Genomic DNA, 12,551 nt, shown 5'->3' on the forward strand with positions numbered 1-12,551 from the left:
AGCTCCTAAAGGGATTTTGATCCACAGGTTGAGAACTGCTGTTCAAGGGGATCTACCACCTCCCAATAAATACACTGGAAGGTGGGGAACCTAGCCTTCAACAAGTAGACATTTGAGGACACATCTAAATCATAAGAGTTAGGGACCTGTTTAGTGCCAAAAGATTGTTTTCTTTTGATAAACAAGAAAATGTAACAGAACATACTGCCTTATAGGTTTTAGTGGTGTCCAAAGAGGTTCTGAGGTGAACTGATTCATGTGGCTATCTGCATGTGAGAAGATATGGTAGGGCTATAGAGTATCCCGGCTTCAATGAGGAAAAAAAAGCAAAGAGAAACGAGATTCTCTTTTATCTCCTACATCCAACAATGGTGGAGTCAAAGTCTTCAGTGACCAATAGTAGGAATACCTAAAGAGGGAGACTAGGGCAGAGGGCAATAATTTTTAATGAGAAGTATAGAGGGGGTTACTTTTTCTGAATGTTCCAGAGACTGCTGAACAGTAAGATACTCATAGGACATGAGATGACCTTGTAATTACCTTGGGCTTGGCCTAGAACACTGGAATGTGCCAGCCTAGAGAACTCTCTCAAAGATTAATAAGCATCAACTCTCTCTCTCTCTCTCTCTCTCTCTCTCTCTCTCTCTCTCTCTCTCTCTCTCTCTCTCTCTCTTTGATTTGTCAAGACAGGATTTCTCTGTGTAGTGCTGGCTATCCTGGAACTCACTCTGAGGCCAGGCTGGCCTCAAAATTACAGAGATCTGCCTGCCAGAGTGCTGGGATTAAAGACATGGACTACCATGGTTAGACAAGGATCAATAAATCTGACCCCCTCAAAAAGGTGAGAACATGGCTCCTTGGCATGCTGCTCCACCCTCTGCCCCCAGGGACACCACATCTCTCAACTTTTAACATTGAAAGGAATTTCTGCACGTGTTCTAACAGCATGGAGGGCACACAAAGGTCCACACATTCAAGGTCCTCTTTTTCTGGAGCAAGATACAAGTCCAGTGATTAATCATTGATCAAACCACCAATGCCTAAAAGAGAGGTAGTTTGACTCATATGCTCATAAAAAGAACTTGGTTTTTCCAAAAGCTGGTAATTGAAAGCTCAGATCAGTAATAGGTGCCTGGCATCCTCTTCCCTTGGTGCTTAATAGCTAAGGGTGAGCATTTGACTCTCTACCAAGGCATAATTTTCATTGGAACAAAGAATAACCTGGGATTTACAAAGCTGGAGGTATTTTTTGTGCTTAATAAAGTACTGTGTTTAACCCTTAAAATTATTTCAATTCATCAAGTGCATTTGTTCAACTAGTGAAACTCTTCTTAAAATGGTTTACTGGATGGGAACTGGTAGTTTATACTGTTACATGTTTGTTTATTTTGTTTTAATAGCTCTTTGAGAGCTCGGTGGTGGTGGCACATGCCATTAATCCCAGCACTCGGGATGCAGAGGCAAGTGAATCTCTGGGAATTTGAGGCCAGCCTGGTCTACAAAGTGAATTCCAGGACAGCCATAGCTGCACAGAGAAACCCTGTCTTGAAAAAGACAAAAAAGTTCTTTGCAATTAATTATTAGCCTGAAGCCAAAGTTTTATGTGTCCCATATTATAAAAGTAATTCTGCTTCCATCTTACTTCCTATTTCATTGGAAATGGAAGGTTGGATAATAATTTCCAGATTCCTAATAAGAAAAAAAAAATGTATGAAAGGCTTTAGGGAAAGAAATTAATTGTTATGACCAAGGGTCATCTGTGAAGGGACCCATATCCGCACAGGACACACCAAGATCAAGCTCTCAGCACAAATGATATTTATTTGTCCCAGAGGGCAGAGAGCAGAGAATAAAGGACAAAGACAGGAGATAGAGGACAAGGGAGAAGAAGAAAAAGAACAAGGGAGAATCAGGAGGGGGAGAAACATTTGTCAAGGGTGGGGGATGACAAAGGACTGCCTGTGGATAGAGAGGAGACAGACATGGTCCATAGGCAAATGACAGTTTATAAATGTAAAAGGGGAAACCTAATGTTAGAATGGACTGCTTAATTTTGATTGGACATGTTAATGAGGGCAGCCACAAGCTTTTGATTGCTGGACTAGAATACTTTGTTAGAGGGACCTTGGTAGTGAGCCTCTGGAAGAGGAAGTGGCCAAATAAGGGATAGACTTTGGTGGCTAGCTCTAGGAATGGAATCTAATGATTTTTAGGAAGGCAGAGGGAATAGGGGAGAAGGCCAAGGCCTGCCACAGCCATGTTTGCCATGCTCAGACTGGCTAGAGTCCCTTCAGACTGTATTCAGCTGCATCTTCAGTTGACCCTCAAGATCTTCAGTGTGTTCAGAGTCCTGCAAAATGTTGGAAAGGACAGCCAATGAGTCAGATCCACAGGATCAGACTTTCTTGCCTCAGCATCATCTATTCAGCAATGAATGTACAACATTAAAGGAATATATAGTTGGAGCCAGCATGATGGTGAACACCTTTAATCCCAGCACTCCAGAAGTAGAGTTAGATAGATCTCTTTGAGTTTGAGGCCAGCCTGGTGTGTTCCAGGACAGCCATGGCTACAGAGACCCTATCTGAAAAAGAATGGGGAGGTGCTATTAGTTGGATAAATTCTGCCACACCTGCAATAGGATGATGCACAGGAATTAAATCCTAATATAGCTGTCCTTCCTCACATGGTGTGGTGGCATGGCTCCTTTCTGTAGCAGCAGTTACATTGTAAATCTGGTTTGTAAATTAGTTGGTGCAGCACATATGTGAGACCTTAATGATGGTCCAGTATAAGAGTTCACTTTTATTTGATAACTGGCAAGCTTCATGCTTGTGAATTGAGAAATATTACCCAGGAGAATAAACAACCATGCTGAAATATTTAATTTGCCTTTATACATTAACTTTCTTGATTTTCTCAATGTTTGGGTTTGTGTGCCTTATTGAAAAGCCCTCAGGAGGAGGCATGCAGTAATGTGGTCCCATCACTTGACAGCTTTGGACAGGCAACTGAGATTTAGTTTTCTCATCTGGAAAAAGAAAAAGATTTCTGAGATATTTAGATGAATGCTCATGAAGGAACCTAGCTCTCAGAATTACTAACAAATTGGTTAATACAGAATTAAATCCTGCTGATTGTCAAGAACAGAATGGCGGTTGCCAGAGGCGAGGGAGAGTGGATGTGGTGGTGATGGGAAAAGGTTGGTCAGCATGTGCCATGTTACAGTTTGGTGGGAGAAAGAAATTCTGCTGTGCCATTGCATAATAGGATGATCACAGATACTGATACCATAGTGGGTACTTCGAAAGAGCTAGAAGGAAATAGGTAAATGTTGTTCCCATAAAAACTTGGTGAATGTCTGAGGAGACAGGTACATTTACAGGGATTTGAACAATATACAGTGTATTCATATATTGAAACACCACATGTTATGCTACAAATGTTGGGGAATCTTTTCCAAGGGAGTTGACAAATGTCTATTCACCCCAGATAGTTTACACCCCAGTGTAAACTATGCAGGCTGCATATAGGAGATCATCTTTATTTTACTGCAAGTTGTACAACCTGCCAACCCATTGTGTGTTGTTGACGACTGGTGGACAGCAGTCTGTTCCTCTGTGTGACATCTCAGGGGAACTTGTCCTTATCAAGCCTTGTGTTTTACGAGTTTGGGTTTCTTATCCACAAACCAGGCAGCAGATGGTAACACTGATTACTGAATTTGATGAGAGATCTTTGCAGGGGTTCATCTGAGAGGAAAGTGCGAGTGTCTCCTGGCTATTCATCAAATCTAAGAGACCACTGAGTATAGTGTACAGCTTTATTTTATGTGCCCCTAAGGAACATTATAAATTGTGAGTTGAAACCAGAGAAGCCACCCATTGGGAGATTCAAGGTCATCCCATGGAGGTGGTAAATGTATACATAACTTGGAGTTTTGTCTGTGGTGTCCCTTCCAAATAGCAAACATCTGAACTGTGCACTGCAGGACACCTTGCAGAATCTGGTTTAATAAATCCCCACGGATAAGTCTTTTGTTTGCAAACTGGTCCTGAGCGGATTCCTTGCAAATGAATAGCGCTTGTCTAGTCCATTTCCATAAAAACAAGCATGTTCGGGTTTGGAGAGGTGGCTCAGAGGTTAAGGGCACTGACTGGTCTTCCAGAGGTCCTGAGTTCAATTCCCAGCAACCACATGGTGGCTCACAACCATCTGTAAAGAGATCTTGTGCCCTCTTCTGGCCTGCAGTCATACATGCTGTATACATAAATATATAAGTCTTTAAAAAAAAAAAAAAGCATGCTCAAAATCACAGATGGAAGCACACTGTAGAGGAAGAAGCAAAAGAGGATGCTGGGAAAAGCCAAATGGGGGTGGTCATCAGGGGTCATATACTTTGAAGCAGTATTGTCAAAATAGATTGTTAATCTCCACTTCCTCCAAGAGCTTTAACCCTTTCCACTTCAGGGATGGTTCTTGCAGGAAACTCTCTTTGGGGTTCATCAGTAGGTGAATGGATAAATAAAATGTGATACCTATGGACAATGAATTTTTACTCACCTGTAAAGAATGAAATTCTGACCTTTTTCAAGAAAAGGGGCAGAGCTTATTGTCATTATGTTAAGCAAAAGACTCAAAAACACTCAAAAAGACAAATAATACAAGCTTTCTCTCATGTCTTTATCTCTTAGAAATCCTAGATTTTTAAGTGTCAGTATGTGTGTATGTATGTGGGGGTGTGATGGAGCCATAAAGGATATCATGAAGGAGGTAATAGATATTTCAAGGAGGGAGTAACAGAATATATGGGACGTAAATGTACAAGAGTGGTTATTGGGGGAAAACGGAGTGGAGGGGGCTGTAGAAAGGGACCAATAAGAACAAAGTCTGGATGCTAGTACCACAAAAAGGCCTGGGGAAATGGTTCAGTGGGTAGAGCTTGTGCCATGCCAACATGAGGACCTGAGTTCAAATCTCCAGACTGCATGTAAAAGTTGGGCACAGTAGTGTGTATGTCATCCCCATGTTTCTATGGTGAGATAGAGAGTGGACATAAGAGAACCCCTGGAAGCTCTCACAGCTAGTCCAGCATATGCAACAACGGATGAAACAGCAGGAGAGATGAGTAACACCAGAAACTGCACATCATAGCACATGTGCACACAGACTCACACACTCACACATGCAGACACTCATACCATGTACCTGTATACACATGTACAAAAAATAAATACAGAATAAAAGGATAAATAATGCCATAGTAAAACTTATTTGTATGCTAATTTTTTGTTTTTTGTTTGTTTTAGAGAAAAGGTTTATTTGTGTAGTGCTAGCTGTCCTAAAACTTGCTCTGTAGACCAGGCTGGCCTTGAATTTAGAGATTCACCTGTCTCTGCCTCACAAGTGCTGAGATTAAAGGTGTGTTCCAGGATTGCCTGGCTTATATGCTAATTTTTTAAATTAATATCTATGCAAAAGTGTGAAGATAATTCTCTGAAATGAATGAATAAGTGAATGGATGAATTAATGAATGAATGAATGAATAAAAACCTAGGCTCTAGGGTAAAGGTTAACAATGCAACAATATATCATTTATGCTTTCAGTTTTCTGAAAATCAGTTTTCTCCAATAGAGTGACACTGGGTATCTCAACTACTCAAGACACTCATGTTCAGGAAGAGTTGACCATCATATGATGAACTCCACTGTTTCCTTGTGAGTGCTTTTATTTGGTTAGAGTTTGGTGGGTTTTAATTTTTGTGTTTGGGTGTGGTTTCATTTTGTTTACTTGGTTTTGGGGATTTTGTTGTTGTATTGGGTTTTTGTTTTTGTTTTTGAAAAAGAAATCAAAGTTAGGTGGGTAGGGTGGGTGAGAGGATCTTGAAGAACATGAGTGAGGGGAAGAATATGATCAAAATATATTTAAAGTTAAAAATTGTTTTAAATAATAAAAATACAAAAAAGAAAATTTTAGTGTTTGATTTTAAAGCTTTGTGTTATTTTTAACTCTCTCTCTCTGTGTGTGTGTGTGTGTGTGTGTGTGTGTGTGTGTGTGTGTACATGGAGCTGGATTTTCTGTGGAAAATGGATGCTGGGGATTGAATTTGAGTTCTCTGCAAGAGGAGCATGTCTCCTAAACCACTGAGCCAGCTCTCTCCAGTCCAAGGCTTAATTTTAAAGAGCTTAATGAATGCTAAGGACAATGGAAAAGACATGGCTCCCAGAGTTCTGAATTTTAACAAGAAACAGTGTTCCATATGTGTACAAGGCCTCACCCCATTAGGTCAGTTCCCTCACATTCTTCTCAATAATGCTCTGTAGTTTTCAATGGACAGATGCTGTACTTCTTTAGTTAAGTGTACTCTTAATAGTTATTTTGGGTGCTCTCATGAATGAGAGTTCCTTAACCTCGTTTTCTGGAACTTTCATCTTCACTGTATACAATTAATTTTGTATAGTAATCTCGAACACCATTTACAACATGACTGTGTTTCTTTATTATTTCCAGGGAAGTTTGGATAGTTGTTGATTCTTTAAGCTCTTTTGTAGATAGATGGAGGGAGGGAGGGAGGGAAGTAGATAGACACACAGACAGATACATAATATAATTTGTAAATAAAGATAGTTTGCCCATTCCAAACTGAGCTGAACATTGAACTTCATTTTCTTGTCTAATTTCCAGAGAGAGAAAGCCTTCTAACACGAAAAGCTTTGAAGCTCTGAAAAAAGGTTTAGGAGAAGAGATTGGAAAACAGAAAATGCCTGCCATGCTCATGGATTGGCAAAATCAATATTGTTTTTCCTGTTTGGTTGGTGTTTTGTTTATTTGCTTTGGTTTGGGGGGAGGCTGTTTGTGTGTATTTACCATGTCCCAGCACAGCAAAACAGAGGGGTGGGAGAGACGGTTCCTACGATCGCTGTGTCCGAGTGCTGCCATGTGGTGAGGCAGGCACACTTATTCACAGGCTGCTGACCAAGTCCCGGCCACACAGGTAACAGTGATGGCACTTCCATTATTATAGCCGATGTGTCTCAGAGCCACCAGATGGTGGCAAGGGTATACTTTGGGGCATGCCTTCCATGTCCAAGCACTGCCATCTGGTGGCGTAGTCATGACTGTTCATGCACCTGTGGTGTCCTAGTGCTGCCACAAGGCTGTGCAGGCATGCCTGCTTGTGTGCCCGCCTTGTCTCAACACTGCCATGTCGCAGAGTGGGCGTGCATGTTCGTGAATCTGCCACACCCCTGTATCTTCATGTAGCAGTGCCGGAAAGCACATTAGTGTGCCTACCATGTGTCCTAGAACCAGGGACACTTGTTTACATGCTCGCTTTTTTTCCCAGTACTACCACATGGTGGACAGGTGTGTCTGTTCAAGCAGGTGACATGTTCCTAATTTGGTGGCAGGGGCATCACTGTTCTCACACACACCATGGACCAGTGCTGCAATGTGGAGATGCAGGTAATCCTATTCCCACACCCCGCCTTGTCCTAATGCCAGTATATAGTGAAATGGGACTCCTTTCCACACACCTGAGATGTTCCAAGACCATCACATGTTTGTATGAGCACACTTGTTTGTCTGCCGAGTCCTAATTGCCCTCATGTGGTGATATGTGCTGGCATGCTTGCTCTGTGTCCCTCGGCTGCAGCGTGGCAGTGTAGGCAAGCCTGTTTCTGCATCTGCTATGAACAAAGCACCGCTACGTGAATACACAGCACTCCTGTTCACCCACCTGCCATGTCTAGCGCCACCAGGTGGCACAGGACGGATGTGCATACTTGCACGACTGCCATGTGTCAATGCTGGTGTTCCAGGCATCCTGTTCCACGTGGTGACATGGGCAACCCTTGTTTCCTTACCTGACATGTCCCAGCTACACCATGTAGCACTGAAGACAAGCCTGTTCACACACATTCTGTGTCCCAGCACCAACATGTGGCATCATGAGTGGGCCTGTTCACATGTCTTCTGAGTATGGAGTCACAATGTAGCCACACAGCCACCCCTATTTAAAACTGTTCTATCTTCCAATGCTGTGCTGGCTCGCCTATTCAAAAGGCCAATCTTAGTGCCATCCTCTGGCATCATGTGTACATCATGTGTACTCCCAGCAACACAACATGTCAGCATGGGCACGTGTGTTAAAGGTTACTTACCATGTGCCAGCATCACATGAGGGCATGTGCACCTCTGTTCACAAGCATGCCGTGTCCCAATGCCACCTTTTGCTGGAATGGCATTGCTGTTCACACACACACACACACACACACCTGCTGTTTCTGAGCCCCACACATGGCCGCATGGGCATGCCTGTTTTTAGGCATTCTTGTGTCCCAGCACCACCACCTAGTGGCTTGGGCATGCCTGTTCACGTGCCTACCATGTCTTAGGGCTGACTGCGGGGGCAGCAAGTCATCTGTTCATACGCATTCTGTGTACCAGTGCAGTCACCTGCTGGCATGGGGGGCCCTGTTTGCACATCTGCCATGTACCAGTGCCACCATGCATTGGTGCAGGCACACCTGTTCACGACTCTGCCATGTACCAGCACTCATGTATGGCCGCACTGGCAAGCCTGTTCCTACAGCTGTGATGTCCAAGCACCATCATGTGGCGGCATGGCACTACTTTTTGTTAATCTGTCATTTCCCAAGGCTGCCATGTGGTAGTGTGGGCACACCTGTTTACACGCCTGCCACATCTTAGCACCATCACCTGGCCTCATGGGTACACCTGTCTGTGCCTGTCATGCACTAGCACTGGCCCCGGCAGTGCAGGGACACTTGTTCACACCTGCCCTGTGTCCAGGTGCTCTCACACAGTGGCACAGACATGCAATTTCACATGCTTGTGGTGTTGCAGTCCTTCCACATCATGGCACACTCGTGAATGTCTGCGTGTCTTCTGGGTTCTACCACAGCCAAGCGTTAGAATGGGCACACCTGTTCACGTGTCTTCCACGTCCTAGAGTTACCGCATGGTGGTGCAGGAATGCCTGTTGGCAAACACGCCATGTTCCAACGCTGCCATGTTGTGATGCTGGAACACCTGTATTGCACATCTGCTACATCCCATTGCCAACGTGTATCCACAGGCATCCACATTCAGGCACATGCCATGCTCCAATGCCAATATGTGATGGCATGACACTCCTGGTTATGCACCTGCCATTCAACCAGGCTGCCAACATCAAGTGACATTGTAGGTACGCCTGCTTGTGTGCCTGTTACATCCTAGTGTTGACAAGTGGTGGCCTGTGTGTTCATGTCAGTAAGTACTGCATCCCAGCGCCACCACCTGATGGGGCAGTATGCCTGTTTTTGCACTGTGTTCCAGCATCAACACATGGGCAGGCCTGTGTACATGTATGTAAAGTTTGAAGTGGCACATGGTGCTGCGTGCACACCTGCATGTACCCATGCAACCTTCCAATGCCACCACATGGTAGTGCTGGCTTTCCTTTTTGGAATCCTGTGGTGTCACTGATCTGCCCCTGGTGGCATGGGCACACTTGTTTGCACACATGCCAGGTCCCAGGGCTGCACAGGGCAACTTAGGCAATGCACCTACTCATGTATCTACCATGTATGTCTAAGTAATATCACACAGTAGTACAACAATTTTGTTTGGACACTTACCATGTTCAGCACTGCCATAGGCATGTCTGTTTGCATGCCTGTGACATGCCTGCCCTGTCTATGTCACCATTTGGCAGCACAGGTACTGTTTGCATGCCTGTCATGTCCCAGCACAAGCAGGTAGCAATAGGGTCAGGCCTGTCCCTATGCTTGATATGGCAAATGGTAGGATGGTCATGTCTGTTGACGTATCTGCTGTGTCCACATACGTGAAGGTGCAAGCATGCATGTCTGAGTACCTGCCATGTCCCAGCACCTCCACACACCATGGTACAGCATGCCTGTTCACATGCCTGTTATGTCCCAGCACCACTGTGTGATGGTATGGGCACCTACTCATGTGCCTGCCATACACCAGTGTTGCCACATGGTGGCATGTTCCTATTCTTGCTATGTATCAGCCCCGTGGCATGGCACTCCTGTTCGCTTAACTATGTACAGTGCTGCCGTGTGATGGCACAGATGCATGTTTTGTGACTGATATATCCGAGATGCTACCTGGCGATATGCACGTGCCACAGCCCAGCCTCCCCACTAGGCAACACAGACAGGCCTTTGTGCACGTGTGCTGTGTACCGGTGCAGTCACTGGGCAGCGCAGTGGGCTTTTTTTATTGCTGTGAAAGATACCGTGACCAAAGCAACTTATGAAAGAAACCACGTTAACTGGAGACTTGCTCGGAGGGTGAGCCCGTGAGCATCAGATAGGTGGGGAGCGCGCAGCAGGCAGGCAGGCATGGTGCTGGAGCAGCAGCTGAGAGCTTAGAACCGACCCACAAGGGGGCGGCACAGGCAGGCAGGCATGGTGCTGGAGCAGCAGCTGTGAGCTTAGAAGTGACCCACCACAATGAGGAGGCAGAGGCTGGCCTGGCAAGGGCTTTTGAAAGCCCACCCCCAGGGACATACCTCCTCCAATACAGCTACACCTCATAATCCTCCCCAACAGTCCACCGGCTGGGGAGGAAGCATTCAAATATTCGAGCCTGCTGCTGGGCGCCACTTGCAGCCCCGAGGAGAGGACAGAAACTCTCGAGATAGAAGGAACAAATGGCATCACTTAGTGAGCACTCAACCTTTCCATGTCAGCCCGCTTTTCTGAATCATTCCGAACACGAACTTTTCTTCCCTCTGCATCCTTCCTAAGCATGCTTTAATACGTTGGGTCCCCCAAACCTTTTTGGCCACCTTACTCTCTCAAGTCTCCCTCGCCACCATGCAGCTGTCTGTGTCTGACCCCCACATCAGTTACTATACAGCTTTTCTAACGCCTCTGTTCTCTGGGGAGCTGATAACTTTCCTGTCCCCGGCTTGTCTTTCTTCTAACTTCTAATAAAATTGTCCTTGAGCATACACTGGAGCCCATTCTTCAATCCTTTTATTAATGAAACCACAAATGTATTTTAAACTTGCCATGATTTATGATTTTCTTTGTTCTGTAAAGCTATAAAACTCCCTGAAACAACAACAAAAAAAGGCATCCATGTTGAAACATGAAATTTGAGGTAACCTAAATCTGTGTTCCTAGGTCATGGTCACTAAAGAGCATCTCCATAATAATTTACCTCATACTCCTTTTACAAAATGTGTTTTATGACAGGTGTGGTGGTCACCCCTTTAATCCCAACACTTGGGAGGCAGAGGCAGGCGGATCTTGTGAGTTTGAGGCCAGCCTGGTCTACAACAGTTAAGTTCCAGGGCAGCCCTACATAGTGAGACCCTGTCTCAAATAAATAAACCAACAAATATATATACAAAATTTATTTTATTAATGAGACTAAAAACTTCAAGAGGAAATTCCAGTTCCCCCTGGATCAATATTTCTCAAACATGAATCAAATGAGGTGAATAGACAAATAAGACACTGAAAATTTCATATATAAGCACTTAAGAAACTACAGACAAAAGAGTCATTTTCTTTGGTATAATAAAGAAACCAAAGGTATTGATTAGTACTGATTCAAACAAGGTACAGATCAGCAACCTTATATTTTTAGATTGTAATGTAATCCTTTCTTTTTCCCGGTGTAATCTCAAAAGTCCACACCATTCCTAGTTAATGTCTCTGCCTCATACTTCTGGATCAGATGTAAGCAAGCATTCGGCTCCTGCTCCTGCAACATGCCTGCTTGCCTGCTGCCATGCTCCCAACAGAAGGGTCACAGACTCACCCTCAAAATCTGTTAACCCAATGAACTCTTTGATAACATCCTTGGTCAGGGATATTCACAGTAATAGAAAAGTAACCAAGACATATACACATATACATATATGTATACATCAATACAACCTGACAAGTCCATTTAGTGATGCTCAGATTACGTTGTTTATGGTTGACCACTTGGGATTGGATTATTGGGACTGACCAATCCTGAGTGTTAACCCTAAACACAGAGAAACACACATAAACCCAAAAGAGGCTTTTCTCTGGATAAGATTGATTCTTAGCAGCTTTTCTTTTAGAGATAGGGCCTTGTAAGATTCCCTCATCACATTTTGGCATGTCAACCAGTGATGTCATTGTGCAAGTCTTGTTCAGGTGACCATATTGTTAATATTTGATGGGGGCAACTCCCTGTCACATATATAAGACTGCATCTCATCCTACATTGGGGTCTCAAGATTCTCAGTATAAACTAAAGAACTAATGGTAGCCATAAAAGAAATGCCTGTATTAAATGTGCACTAAGCAAAAACTATGAACACCAGAAAAGACACCTTATACATCTTTAATCATTTAGACAAACATGGTTGGCAGACAGCTAAGTGACTATCTCCATCCAATACATTCATATACCAAGAGGGGGGCAATTTGGTACCTGACAGCAAGACAGCCAAAGCACATTTCTAAAGGACCAATACGAACACAAGAGTGCAGTAACAAGTGCTTGTCTTATTCTTAGGCTTCCT

The sequence above is a fragment of the Peromyscus maniculatus genome, chromosome 19 (assembly GCF_049852395.1).
Source record: "Peromyscus maniculatus bairdii isolate BWxNUB_F1_BW_parent chromosome 19, HU_Pman_BW_mat_3.1, whole genome shotgun sequence".
NCBI lineage: Eukaryota > Metazoa > Chordata > Mammalia > Rodentia > Cricetidae > Peromyscus > Peromyscus maniculatus.